Below are 13703 nucleotides of genomic sequence, written 5' to 3'. Positions count from 1 at the left end.
AGAATTCATTCACAACACTAAATACAATCACAAATTATATAATCTCATCCAAAACACACCTTATGATTTTGCAGTTGGCACTGAAGAACTAAAAACCATTAAAGCACTTCAATTGCTTTGGCCACTGCTTTAAACTAAAAACATCATTCGCATACTAGCAAAATTACTAACAAATTCCGACATAAAACACGACATCTTCCCCCACGGTTTTTTCCCCGACGACTAACAGGTAAGTATAATTTATACTATTCTTAACTAATAAATTCAAATTGAAAAACTAACCATTCTTAATCCATGTCTCATTTAGATTTTTAGTCTTCATCTCACGATCATCTGCAAAATACACAAAAGAAAAATAAAAAATAGAAAATTTCTTCAAATTGTTCAAAACTCTAATAATCTTTTGCACCAGCTAAATTCAATAAAATTCATACCAATGTAGTAAATTAATTTATAAATTATTTCCCTAAAAGCAGTAATTCTAATAATGATGAAAATTTGTAACTTAATTTTTCCCCAAAACTAGCAGTAAAATTGAAATTCTATATAGTAAATTGATAAAACGAAAATGCAGTACTAACCTTTTTTTTATTATTTTCATTCACTCGCACAAGAATTCTATCCAAACTCGCACAGCTCGCCCACGAAGAATTGTTTAAATAATGAATTTCAGTTTCAAGCTTTCACACTCAACAACTCTAACACACGATAACAAGTTTCAAACTTTCCTTTAACCCGGTTGGAAAGGAATTATATACTAAACAAAACTAACCAACGCAGCTTACTAAACACCACAACACATAGAATAACAGCATGACTAAGAAAAGGAAACCAACGGTACCCAAACCGGATTAACCCAGTTTAAAACTGGATAATTTATTCTTTTGAAGACTATTATAAAGTCTAAGAAAGAAATAATAAAACACAAAAAAGTCAAAAGACAAACCCATACCAAAAACAATTTGATTTTTGAAAAAAGGACACAACCAACGAAACATAAGAAAAACCACAATAAACCCAACATAAAAAGTTATCACATAACAGGACCTCTCACAGAAACTGCACGAAATCATACTCCCACTCCTGGCCTAACCCACCAGAGAGGACGTCCTGAGCATGCTCTATAGCCGGCCTAACCCACCGCGCTACATCCACGCTTTGTGACCACACTTCTATTTTTAATAAGAGATACTCAAGGGTGAGTAACTCTTCAAAATAACCGAACTAAAACAAAAAGCTTTTGTGAAAACAACTAATCAAAATCATAATTAAAACAATAAACTAATAAAAATTTTATAAAATGTAAAACATACTTTGCAGTATATAGATCAGCATACAACACCAAAGACGAACATCCAAAGACAAAAGGACACCACTACACTCTAAAAAATATGGCCAACCACAATCAATATGCCGTCCACAATCACAACTCAAAGGATTTAGAGTACAACTTGACTTCGCAGAAAAAGACTTCATTGAACTAGACCAATGACCACCTCGATGTTCAAGTATACGTACAGATCCGAGTAACCAGGCATCCCCTCCACGCACAATCTCCACGCCATTCCCAGACTAGGTTGAACACAAAAGAAGTTCTCTACATGAAACAGAAAAACCTGTCATAGCCAACCATTCTGAAATCAGATTTGAGTTTGTTGCGAAAACCCAGTCGTTGTCATGAGAAGACACAGCGATTGAACCTGGAACTTCTCTCACAAGAAAACCCAGAAGAAATATGATGTTCGCCAAATACCAACGTCCATCATCCATCCTTTGAATTGCAGAAAGACTATTCTAAAAAACTCTGTAAAACCCGGATGGGTGGAACCTGATCCAAACTACATTTTATGATTGGATAAATTGGATATTTTACCACTGTAAAGTATTTAATATTAACCAATCATGATCCATCAAACTAACAACCCACTTATTTGTAAGTGCTGAAATTACTTGTAATTTCAGCACCAGAGAGATTTGAATTTAACTTAGAAATTAGTTGCCTCTCCATGAGAACTTCAGCAGCCGCAATAAACCAGTATACCCTAGATCTATTGAGCCTAGCAGAGACTAGTTAAACAACCTGAGACTAGATAGTATAAGAGCAAGATTAGGATCGGTATTAGACTAAGAAGTTGCACGAATCTATCCGGCCGAAAATAAGATAGCGTGACGAGCAGACGGTGTACCCTATCCGAAATTACTCTATGAGTTAACCACATCGGTCATAACTCAACTTTTGTTTCAACTTTTGTACAGAAGGTTCAAGATTGACTGATATGTTTTTGATTACAATTTTTATCACAAATGTGTTCTAGAAAAACTAGCTTTTTCATCTAAATTTTAGTTAACTTTTACGGACCACTACAAGCTGAACTGTTAAAGCCCGAATGTTGGCCCTAATATTGTTAAAAATCTAACTTTTTTTGCTCTTGAACTGCGATTTATTTTTTTTATTGAAAAAAATTTATAAAGATGAAGAGGAGAGATCCGACTTCCGAAAGTTAAACCCCATCCTCTCAGAAATTCCACCCCTTACCGCCCAAAGATTCTTCTAAGTTTTTAGTTCTAGCTTACATAAATTTATGTTCGACTGTTTCTAATACTTATCTACTGGTTCGGAGCTGATATTTGCCCAGCTATTCTGTATATCAAGGTGTATCAATCTACTTTTGTTTGTCGCCTAATCTAAAGCCCCGGCTCTTTCAAATTTTCGTCTTCTCCAAACTGTAAATTGTTGCCCGTTTCAAACTGTAGCCTCACATGATTTTTATCACGAGACACCACGTGACACCATATCACGTGACATCATAAGTTATCCAGCTGCCATTTTTTTCGTTTCAAAAATTTTAGACCAAATAATTCAATAGATTTTGGAAAATCTACCTCCATAACAAAGTAGAATCGGAAAAAAATATAAAAATTGATGGTCATCATTGAGATAACACCGATAGTTGCCTTTTCATAAATTTGTTTTGTCCGGAAGTTTCAACTCATCTGGCTCACGTGTTTTACGCGTAGCGCTGAACAAATTTATCTGATTATAGAAAAGAAAGAGAAGAGGTGAGGTCTAAGGGGAGTCTTTATCCCCCTTTTCCTCGGACATTTGACCCCTGACTACCCAAAGAGTCCGCTATTTCTCTAGTATTAGCCTAATTCAATTTTTATTCAACCAGTACAATTTATTTTCTAAATGTGTTTTTGCTAAATTTGAGGTGCACCAACAAAACACTTTTCTTTGCTAAAATTATTTGTTTTTTGAATTTTTTTGAAACTTTTTTAAAATTCCACTTATAGGAAACACAGTAACAAAGTTTCAAAACTCTAAATGTTTCTGCAGTTTTTATCCTTTACTGAGAGACTGGCAGGTTGGGCGGGGCTCAAGAAATTTTGCCTCATTTATTTACTCTTTTGTGCACAATTATGAAGTCGAAAAATGATTTTTTTTGCAACTTCGAAGTTTTTATCATACAGTTACGTTGAGTGGAAAAAATGTTTCTCATACAATTCCACTGAATAGGAAAAAGTTAATAATACAATTTCTTTGAATGAAAAAATGCTAGTCATATCATTTTTATACGATTCTTTTGTTTCTTTGGAATGGTATCGAATTCTATGATAAGCATTTTTTCCATGTTATAGAATTGTCTGAGATGCATTTTGTGTCAACCAGGTTTCTCATTCGAGAGACCTTATATCCACCTCGAGGAGGAGGATATTAGTTTGATATGTTTATGACTAGGTTGGCCTGATTCAAAAGTTTATCTGCAGACACATTCCACAAAACTTTCAGATAAATTTTGAACTTGTGCAGCAATTTCCGGTGGTGCATCAACGTGCCGAAAGATCAGTTTGCCTAAATTTTTTAAAAGCAGAAAAAAAACAGATTCAAACGTAAATTCACGAAACAATTGAAATAACTTTCAATTAATACCTTACAATTTTACTAATAAAATTAGGTTATTTCAGCAAAACAGAGACAAGACTAACATAGAGTGAGACAAAACTCGTTTCGTTTGCCTAAGTTCCCGCCGAAAATAATTAAAACAATGTCAAGCCAGAAAGGTTTTGCTTTATTTCCCGTTTTTTAACCGCAGGCTGTTATTTCGGGGCGTTCATTTTTCACCAATAACCCTTATCAAAAAATTTGATTTTAAAATAACTGTTTTTTGAAGTGTTTGCCCGCTTACATTCCAGTGTGTTGGAATCAGGGCTGTCATATTGTTATGTATTTGAAAAAAACGGAGGAAAATTGAGGGTGCACGACAAAAGAGCGCGTATCAAAAGAGCGCACATTTAAATGCCAAAAGAGCGCGTACCATAAGAGCGCGTTTTAGTACCAAAAGAGCGCACTTTCAAGTACCAAAAGACCGATTGAATATGCTTTAGTGTTGATCAAAGATTGTTAGAAATTCTTTTTATTATGTAATAAGATCAGCACCATTATTTGCTTTGCAACGATCCGACATTAAATCTAGACACGATCCGTATAGTCGATCCGAGATTAATTGGTATTTTTTCTTTTTGTGTTTTTGTTCATTCATTCAAAATAATCAGCGTTAAAATTGAAAATTGTTTATCCCGCCTTTAACAGATTTGGTTGTACAAAAATTTTGGTACCTATTTTGCAATCTCCCTTCTGATTTTTCTTAAAAATCAATTTTGACTTTCGTGTGATGTAATTTTAAAAAATTCTATAAAATAATAACTAGCGCAAAAATCTTCTAAAAATTCTTCCAATAGATCAAGTGATCAGAACTTAGGTTATTTCAGCAAAACAGAGACAAGACTAACATAGAGTGAGACAATACTCGTTTCGTTTGCCTAAGTTCCCGCCGAAAATAATTAAAACAATGTCAAGCCAGAAAGGTTTTGCTTTATTTCTGAGTGGGTATACTCATTATGCATGGCTAGATCTGTACGTGAAGTTTTTCTAAGATTTGTATAATTTTGGTAAATTTATCCAAAAAAACGAAAGTTGAGTTAAAAGATCAAAAATCTTGTATGTGATGGTTATGTCTAGGTTTTGGTTTACGTTTATTGCAACAGTTTTCCCATTTCAGCTAATATCTACAGAACTTCTAACTAACACGGTCGAAAAAAAAACAAGATCAATTTTTCCTTACAACCACGGTTGCTCAACACACTTACGCTTTAGCTGGTTTATGGTGAGTTTTTTTCAGGGTTAAATTGAATGTTTATTTAGTCTTAGGGGCTAAAATGAGGATAAGATAAACCTCATAATTGTCTAATATAAAAACTGTGTCTTGTCCTACAAACATGAGGGATAAAATACTGTTTTCTTGAAGCCAAAAAAAATTCTGAATTTTTTTTGGCTTCTGAATTTAATCTGAATTCAAAAAAAATTGCATTCTGAATTTAAGCTGAACATAAATTAGATCATGTTTAAAGTTTAAAACCATTAACAAAAATGCGAACTGATATGAATTCCAATATGATTTGAAAATAAAACAAATAATACTTTCGAAACGAATTTACAGTTTAAAACCCAAAATCCCTTGGCTTCGTTGCATGAGCAGGTAAGGGGCTTGAGCAGGCAGGTTGGTTGTATTGTCGGTGATTCTGGTAGGGTTGGCTATACTGTCGTCGAGCCAGGCAAGATTGAGCAGAGTCAAGGTTGGCTGTTCTGTTGCTGTTTCTGGCAAAGTTTGGCGATTCCGTCGGTGATTCTGGCAAGGTTGGCTGCAGTGTACCGAGCTTTTGAAAGGAATCTGAAAAGACTATGTCCCACTCCTCTTCTCTCGCCAGAGATCTATTCCAGTGTTCTGTTGCAACTAGGCTTTCCAAGAAAATTGGTCAACTAAAATTTCGGCCAAGTGCACGCCGATCAAAAAAGAATTTTGGTTAAAACATAAAAGTTTTAAAAAATGATTAATCAAGGAATATCGTTAAAAACATAAAAGCTAAATCAAAAGATGAACAAAGTTGCTCAAATAACACTTGAGCAACCTTGTCTCCTTATTCAAAGCGCAGTTGATTGAAAAGTAGATTGTCTCTCCTGGCTTTTAAGGTGACTATTCTTACACCTATACCGTAAAAGACAACTTCTTTTTTACGGCATACGGCAACCAGTTTCATATTGGCCTCGTTTTTCTTCTGGATGGCGTAGTTCGCTAAACAACCCACTGAAAATTCCACTTATGAATTGGGCAATCCTCATTTGAAGCGTCGATCAATCGACTAGGACGATCCGCAACTTCCGATATGTATTCAATAAAAAATCCTGGTTTGAGGCAGTGCTGGTCGGCATTGATTTTGGTGACTCACCACCGCTCTTTCTTGAATGATTGCAAATCAATCAAATCTACTAAAAAATATATTCATTTTTTTGATTCAAAAATGAATTTTTATTATGATATACTTATTGAGTCATTTAAATTATAAGTACCTCTTCCAAAGACGAGAAATTTGACATCACATATGCCGACCTAGCTCTGGCTCAATACACGACTCTGCAACTCTTCCTGAACCTCATATGAAAAAAATTTTGTCGTTGGCGGTAAGTTTCAGGCTTCTGGATTTCTCAAGTAGCAGCAACTTTCTCTTTGATCCATCATTGAGCATTTTGATCACATGGTCAGCCTTTAGGTCATGGGTTGCATTTTGCTTCATGTAAAAGTTTGTAAGTGTACTCGAAAACTCATGAGATGTCATCTACAGAACGAAAATCTGTGGAAGCTGCCCCTGGCGAACGTAACGTTGAGAATCCTGTCGGGATTGCACTGCCAGCAGAACCTCCTCGTACGTGTATCCGTTCAATTTCTGTTGAACTTCTGAAGCTTGCTCCTTCAGCTTCTCCATCTCGAACGTAGGGTTCGTAGACAAAGGCATACGCTTTTCAAATTTACTTGTGAGAGAGCGCTTCGGCTGTTCCAGATTTATAAAAATGCTGATCTATAAAAATTGACTATGGTTACATGAAATTCCATGTCGGTTTCCATTATGATAAATAAATCTTTTTGGAAGAATTATAAAGTTTATATTGATCTACTTGGGGTTTGAATTAATCGATAAGTGGATCCCCAAAACAGCGCGTTCTTAAGTTATTTGGCCGATAACAGTTGAGTCGTCACCAAATTTTTGGTGTCCCGAGAAGACCGCTGAATAAAATAACTCATACTGCTCATCTTCAAATGGGGTCTGGCCCCATATAGTACAATATCATAACCTTTACAAGCCAGACTGGAATTCTGTGGGAGACGCGAGAAGTTGACAATATAAATTAGGTAATCAAATTGAGTCATCAGTATTTATTTTTATCAAATCAATATTTTAGATTTAAAAAGTTACCAAGAGGCTGATAGTTCTATGCTCAGCTCAACGGTAATGTGTTAGTTGCTTTTTTCCTCTATTTTGACAAACACCTGGACGACAGCCTGCACCGTGGTTTTGGTGATCATTTTTTGAGTGTCCCTGTGCATGTGAACATAAATGTGACAAGGGCCCTGAACAATGTCAATTGTTCTGTGTGGGTCAAGGTAACCGTTTCTCATGTCGGCGCAGTCTTGTCGACAGTCTGTAGAATGGTTTTTTGGGAATCTCTTTTGTTATCGGGTTTTTGGCTCGGGAGATTTTTCCAAGTTACGAAAATTAATATGTTTTAGTTTCGATATTTATTTTACCAAAATCTTTTATGCTTGTATAACGTGTTTAGTTTTGAAAATACTTCTTAAGCTTTCTATTTTGCCTACCCTATCTGGTTCTGCCTGACACTTTTGCTGCATGACTCATAAATATTTAGACCGTACGGCCGAATATTTTTTTATGAGTTTGAATCAACTAATTGAACTGTTTACTGTTTGTTGTTGTGAGTGCTTGTTATTAATTGAGCTCTTTAAATTAACCTTAATTTGCATCACTCATTTTACTGTATGCAGTTGTATTATGGTCTGAAAAACATAACGGCCCGCCAATGTTGCTCATAGAGAGTAAATCATCTGTTTAAAGTAATTTGTTCTTAGGTAGTAATTTATTTAGGGAAGTAATTTAAAAATTCGTTTTAGATAAAAATTAACAAAACTTGAACTACTACAGCCAAAAAAAAATGTATTTCCTTCAAAAACAAAATTATGTTCCTGAAAAGATTGATTTATCAAATTATATGTTCGCAATTTGAAAATACTTGAAAAAAGCTAAATATAAATATTTTTATTTCAATTGAAATGATTGAAATGAACTGTTAAATTTAGATGAGTTTACTTCATAGTTTGTTCAATATGTTCAATTTGCAGGAACTCAGATTGATGGCAAGAACTGAGATCATATTTGGGTTGACAGGAATTGAGATCAAATTGAGGTTGATGGCAGGAATTGAGATCAAAATTGGGTTGACAGGAATTGAGATCGAAGTGGTATCGGAATTGAGATCGAAGTTTGGTATGTTTGACAGGAATTGAAATCGAAGTTAGGTTACAGGAATTGAGATCGAAGTCAATTTGACAAGAATTGAGGTTGACAGGTGTTTCGACTGGTAGCTGATCAACGTAGTATTTGAGATTGAACTTGCTGGTGACCACCTATAATTAAAAGACATAATTTAAAACGTTACTACATGTAAACATATATGTAAAGGGAATACCCAAACAAAATGCGGATAACATTTATAATTGGCGGATTCCATTTACAATTTGAGGATTCCACTTACAGTTGCGGAATCCGCAACAGCTCAATTTAACCATACAAATGCCTTATTATTTGTTTGTGGAGTCCACAACTTGTTCTGGATTCCGCAAATACAGTTTTAGGTATTTCACTGTGGAATCGAAAACAGCAGAAAAGATCAACAAAAAGTACCAATGTTGCTGATTCAGCGACAAATCTGATTTGACTTGTTGGGGATTCTTCTTACTATGCACAGAATGCACAGTTCGGCATCGTAATGTCCGCAATAGTAAACAGGGGACTTTAATTAAATTGACATAATACCAAAGTTGAATGTTTTGATTATGCCTAGGCAATAGTAGGTAAATCACATTTGTAGTCATGCAGATCAAAAACTATGTAATGGCAAAAAACTTCTAAGAGGTTGTTTAGTCTACAAAAATAATCTAAACAAGTTTGTTGCGAAATACTAGAGGAAAAGGTGAAGTTGAGGTAAAATTGAATTTGAGAATGATTTTCATTTCCTAAACTTAGATCGCTTTCCGTCACCATAGTTGTAATAAGGTAGTCGCTTTGACGTTAAGCTGTTTTTGATTTCACAATTGGAGGACAGCATAGTGGGTTCAATTGTCGAGGGTAATTCGAGTCTGTACAGATAGTTGGGGTTCCATGTCAGTTGGGATCCAATCGAAGATCTCTTCAACTCCAATAGTATTATCTGCCAGACACCAGTTTCCTCTTGGCAACTCCCCATGGCCAATCTAGTAGAGCATTGGCTTGTAGTAATTGACTTTGCAAAATTTGACTTCACAAAATGTAGTTCTTGACTTTGCAATTCTTCCCGCATTCTGTTCGATTGCGGGAAGAATACTTGACATCCACAAGTGGGATCCAACAGATAAAAAGAGGAAGTGGTTTATTTCCTAAAGGTCAAAGTGTGGACTTTGTGAACATGAAGAGGGCTCCTGGCCATCAACTGCACAAAAAAGTTCAAAAATTTAAAAAGAAAAAAGCAGATTTGAAGTAGAACATTCAGATTTTTTCAAGTTTTGTACGTCAAGAACTACAAACCAATGCTATACTACAATTTTTTCAATGACCATAAAGCATCAAAAGAGGTAAGTAGACCAAAGATATTCATTAATAATCCTTAAAGCAATTTTAAAAATTATTAATGATTGCAGTAATCAGCCCACACTCCTCCGAAACACGAGTCTGTACAGATAGTTGTGGTTCCCTTTCAGTTGAGATCCAATCAAAGATCTCTTCAATTCCAATAGTACCATCTGCCAGACAGCACTTTCCTCTTGGCAACTCCCCATAGCCAATCTAGTAGAGCATTGACTTGTAGTAATTGACTTTGCAAACATTGATTTTATAAGATGTAGTTCTTGGTTTGCAATTCTTCCCGCATTCTGTTCGATTGCGGAAGAATACTTGATATCGACAAGTGAAATCCAACAGATAAAGAAAGGAAGTGGTTTATTTTTTTAAGGTCAAATTGTGGACTTTGTGAACATGGAGAGGGCTCTTGGCCATCAACTCCACAAAAGAATTCAAAATTTCAAAATGAAAAAAGCAGATGTGAAGTAGAACATTCAGATTTTTTCAAGTTTTGTACGTCAAGAACTACAAACCAATGCTGTACTACCATTTTTTCAATGACCATAAAGCTTCAAAAGATGTAAGTAGACCAAACATAATCATTTATAATCTTTCAAACAGTTTTAGAGATTGTTAATGAACGCAGTAATCAGCCCACACTCCTCCGAAACACGAGTATGTACAGATAGTTGGGGTTCCATGTCAGTTGGGATGCAATCAAAGATCTCTTCAATTCCAATAGTACCATCTGCCAGACACAATTTTCTTCTTGGCAACTCCCCATAGCCAATCTAGTAGAGCATTGGCTTGTAGTAATTGACTTTGCGAACATTGACTTTACAAAATGTAGTTCTTGACTTTGTAATTCTTCCCGCATTCTGTTCGATTGCTGGAAGAATACTTGATATCCACAAGTGGGATCCAACAGTTAAAGAGAGGAAGTGGTTTATTTCTTTAAGGTCAAAGTGTGGACTTTGTGAACATGGAGAGGGCTCTTGGCCATCAGCTGCACAAAAGATTTCGAAATTTTAAAATGAAAAAAGCAGATGAGAAGTAGAACATTCAGATTTTTTCAAGTTTTGTACGTCAAGAACTACAAACTAATGCTGTACTACCATTTTTTCAATGACCATAAAGCTTCAAAAGAGGTTGGTAGACCAATAATGTTCATTAATAATCTTTAAAACAGTTTTAGAGATTCTTAATGAAGGCAGTAATCAGCCCACACTCCTCCGAAACACGAGTATGTACAGATAGTTGGGGTTCCATGTCAGTTGGGATCCAATCAAAGATCTCTTCAATTCCAATAGTACCATCTGCCAGACAGCAGTTTCCTCTTGGCAACTCCCCATAGCCAATCTAGTAGAGCATTGGCTTGTAGTAATTGACTTTGCAAAATTTGACTTCACAAAATTTAGTTCTTGACTTTGCAATTCTTCCCGCATTCTGTTCGATTGCGGGAAGAATACTTGACATCCACAAGTGGGATCCAACAGATAAAAAGAGGAAGTGGTTTATTTCCTAAAGGTCAAAGTGTGGACTTTGTGAACATGAAGAGGGCTCCTGGCCATCAGCTGCACGAAAAAGTTCAAAAATATTTAAAAAAAAGCAGATTTGAAGTAGAACATTCAGATTTTTTCAAGTTTTGTACGTCAAGAATTACAAACCAATGCTATACTACAATTTTTTCAATGACCATAAAGCATCAAAAAGGTAAGTAGACCAAAGATATTCATTAATAATCCTTAAAGCAATTTTAAAAATTATTAATGAACGCAGTAATCAGCCCACACTCCTCCGAAACACGAGTCTGTACAGATAGTTGTGGTTCCCTTTCAGTTGGGATCCAATCAAAGATCTCTTCAATTCCAATAGTACCATCTGCCAGACAGCACTTTCCTCTTGGCAACTCCCCATAGCCAATCTAGTAGAGCATTGACTTGTAGTAATTGACTTTGCAAACATTGATTTTATAAGATGTAGTTCTTGACTTTGCAATTCTTCCCGCATTCTGTTCGATTGCGGAAGAATACTTGATATCGACAAGTGAGATCCAACAGATAAAGAAAGGAAGTGGTTTATTTCTTTAAGGTCAAATTGTGGACTTTGTGAACATGAAGAGGGCTCTTGGCCATCAACTCCACAAAAGAATTCAAAATTTCAAAATGAAAAAAGCAGATGTGAAATAGAACATTCAGATTTTTTCAAGTTTTGTACGTCAAGAACTACAAACCAATGCTGTACTACCATTTTTTCAATGACCATAAAGCTTCAAAAGAGGTAAATAGACCAAAAATAATCATTTATAATCTTTAAAACAGTTTTAGAGATTATTAATGAACGCAGTAATCAGCCCACACTCCTCCGAAACACGAGTATGTACAGATAGTTGGGGTTCCATGTCAGTTGGGATGCAATCAAAGATCTCTTCAATTCCAATAGTACCATCTGCCAGACACAATTTTCTTCTTGGCAACTCCCCATAGCCAATCTAGTAGAGCATTGGCTTGTAGTAATTGACTTTGCAAAATTTGACTTCACAAAATGTAGTTCTTGACTTTGTAATTCTTCCCGCATTCTGTTCGATTGCTGGAAGAATACTTGATATCCACAAGTGGGATCCAACAGTTAAAGAGAGGAAGTGGTTTATTTCTTTAAGGTCAAAGTGTGGACTTTGTGAACATGGAGAGGGCTCTTGGCCATCAGCTGCACAAAAGATTTCGAAATTTTAAAATGAAAAAAGCAGATGTGAAGTAGAACATTCAGATTTTTTCAAGTTTTGTACGTCAAGAACTACAAACCAATGCTGTACTACAATTTTTTCAATGACCATAAAGCTTCAAAAGAGGTTAGTAGACCAATAATGTTCATTAATAATCTTTAAAACAGTTTTAGAGATTCTTAATGAAGGCAGTAATCAGCCCACACTCCTCCGAAACACGAGTATGTACAGATAGTTGGGGTTCCATGTCAGTTGGGATCCAATCAAAGATCTCTTCAATTCCAATAGTACCATCTGCCAGACAGCAGTTTCCTCTTATCAACTCCCCATAGCCAATCTAGTAGAGCATTGGCTTGTAGTAATTGACTTTGCTAACATTGACTTTACAAAATGTAGTTCTTGACTTTGCAATTCTTCCTGCATTCTGTTCGATTGCGGGAAGAATACTTGATATCGACAAGTGGGATCCAACAGATAAAAAGAGGAAGTGGCTTATTTCTTAAAGTTCAAAGTGTGGACTTTGTGAACATGAAGAGGGCTCTTGGCCATCAACTGCACAAAAGAATTCAGAATTTTGAAAAGAAAAAAGCATACGTGAAGTAGAACATTCAGAATTTTTCAAGTTTTGTTACGTCAAGAACTACAAACCAATGCTCTACTACATTTCTTTCAATGACCATAAAGCTTGAAAAGAGGTTGGTAGACCAAAGATGTTCATTAATAATCTTTAAAACAGTTTTCAAATTTAACATGAAAATTGTATGATAAGCATTTTTTTCTATAGACGTCAACCCGGGAACACTCATGATAATTTTTATTGTCGCTGAAATAATAACAAAGATTTGTAATTTCAGACTTGGTTCGGATACCGCTTAAATATGCAGTTTGGACCAAGACTAACTTGGTTTTAACTATTAAAATTGTATCTATAAGCTGCAGCAACATTTAGAGAGAATAAAGAAAAATTATTTTGATTTTATTCTCAGCTTTTTTGAAAACAAAGTACAACAATTTTGAAAACACAATAAACCACTTTGTGAAAAAGAGTCATGTTTTAACTCCAAATCTGACCATATACCAATTTTGTATGCCACAGCACGTGCCTCACATTTCTGCATGTTTTAAACCTCTGGTTAATTATTAGTTAAGTCTTATTTTCTTCTTGAAAAAACTAATTGTGAACTGCTACGGTTATTTTTTATACCAAATCAGAAAGTATCATTTAAATAATGGACAAAAAGCTCAAAATCAAATGCCG

General features: G+C 35.2%; 1 long non-coding RNA gene across 5 annotated transcripts; it reads right to left on the bottom strand.

Moving 5' to 3' along the window:
- Positions 1-8195: 8195 nt before the first annotated feature.
- On the bottom strand, positions 8196-13442 carry LOC134847630 (uncharacterized). Of its 5 annotated transcripts, XR_010162868.1 has the most exons (9): positions 13094-13442; positions 12525-12782; positions 11957-12214; positions 11405-11647; positions 10839-11082; positions 10271-10514; positions 9705-9948; positions 8812-9380; positions 8196-8534 (listed from the first exon to the last, which is right to left on the bottom strand). It is a non-coding gene; the product is annotated as an uncharacterized LOC134847630 (long non-coding RNA). The 5 variants fall into 5 exon arrangements; XR_010162864.1 differs by having other exon boundaries at positions 8196-9380; XR_010162865.1 differs by having other exon boundaries at positions 8196-9380; positions 11971-12214.
- Positions 13443-13703: the final 261 nt, after the last annotated feature.

Source organism: Symsagittifera roscoffensis, chromosome 6, assembly GCF_963678635.1.
Source record: "Symsagittifera roscoffensis chromosome 6, txSymRosc1.1, whole genome shotgun sequence".
In the NCBI taxonomy this organism is placed as follows: domain Eukaryota; kingdom Metazoa; phylum Xenacoelomorpha; order Acoela; family Convolutidae; genus Symsagittifera; species Symsagittifera roscoffensis.
This window is presented reverse-complemented; position numbering and strand designations above follow the sequence as displayed.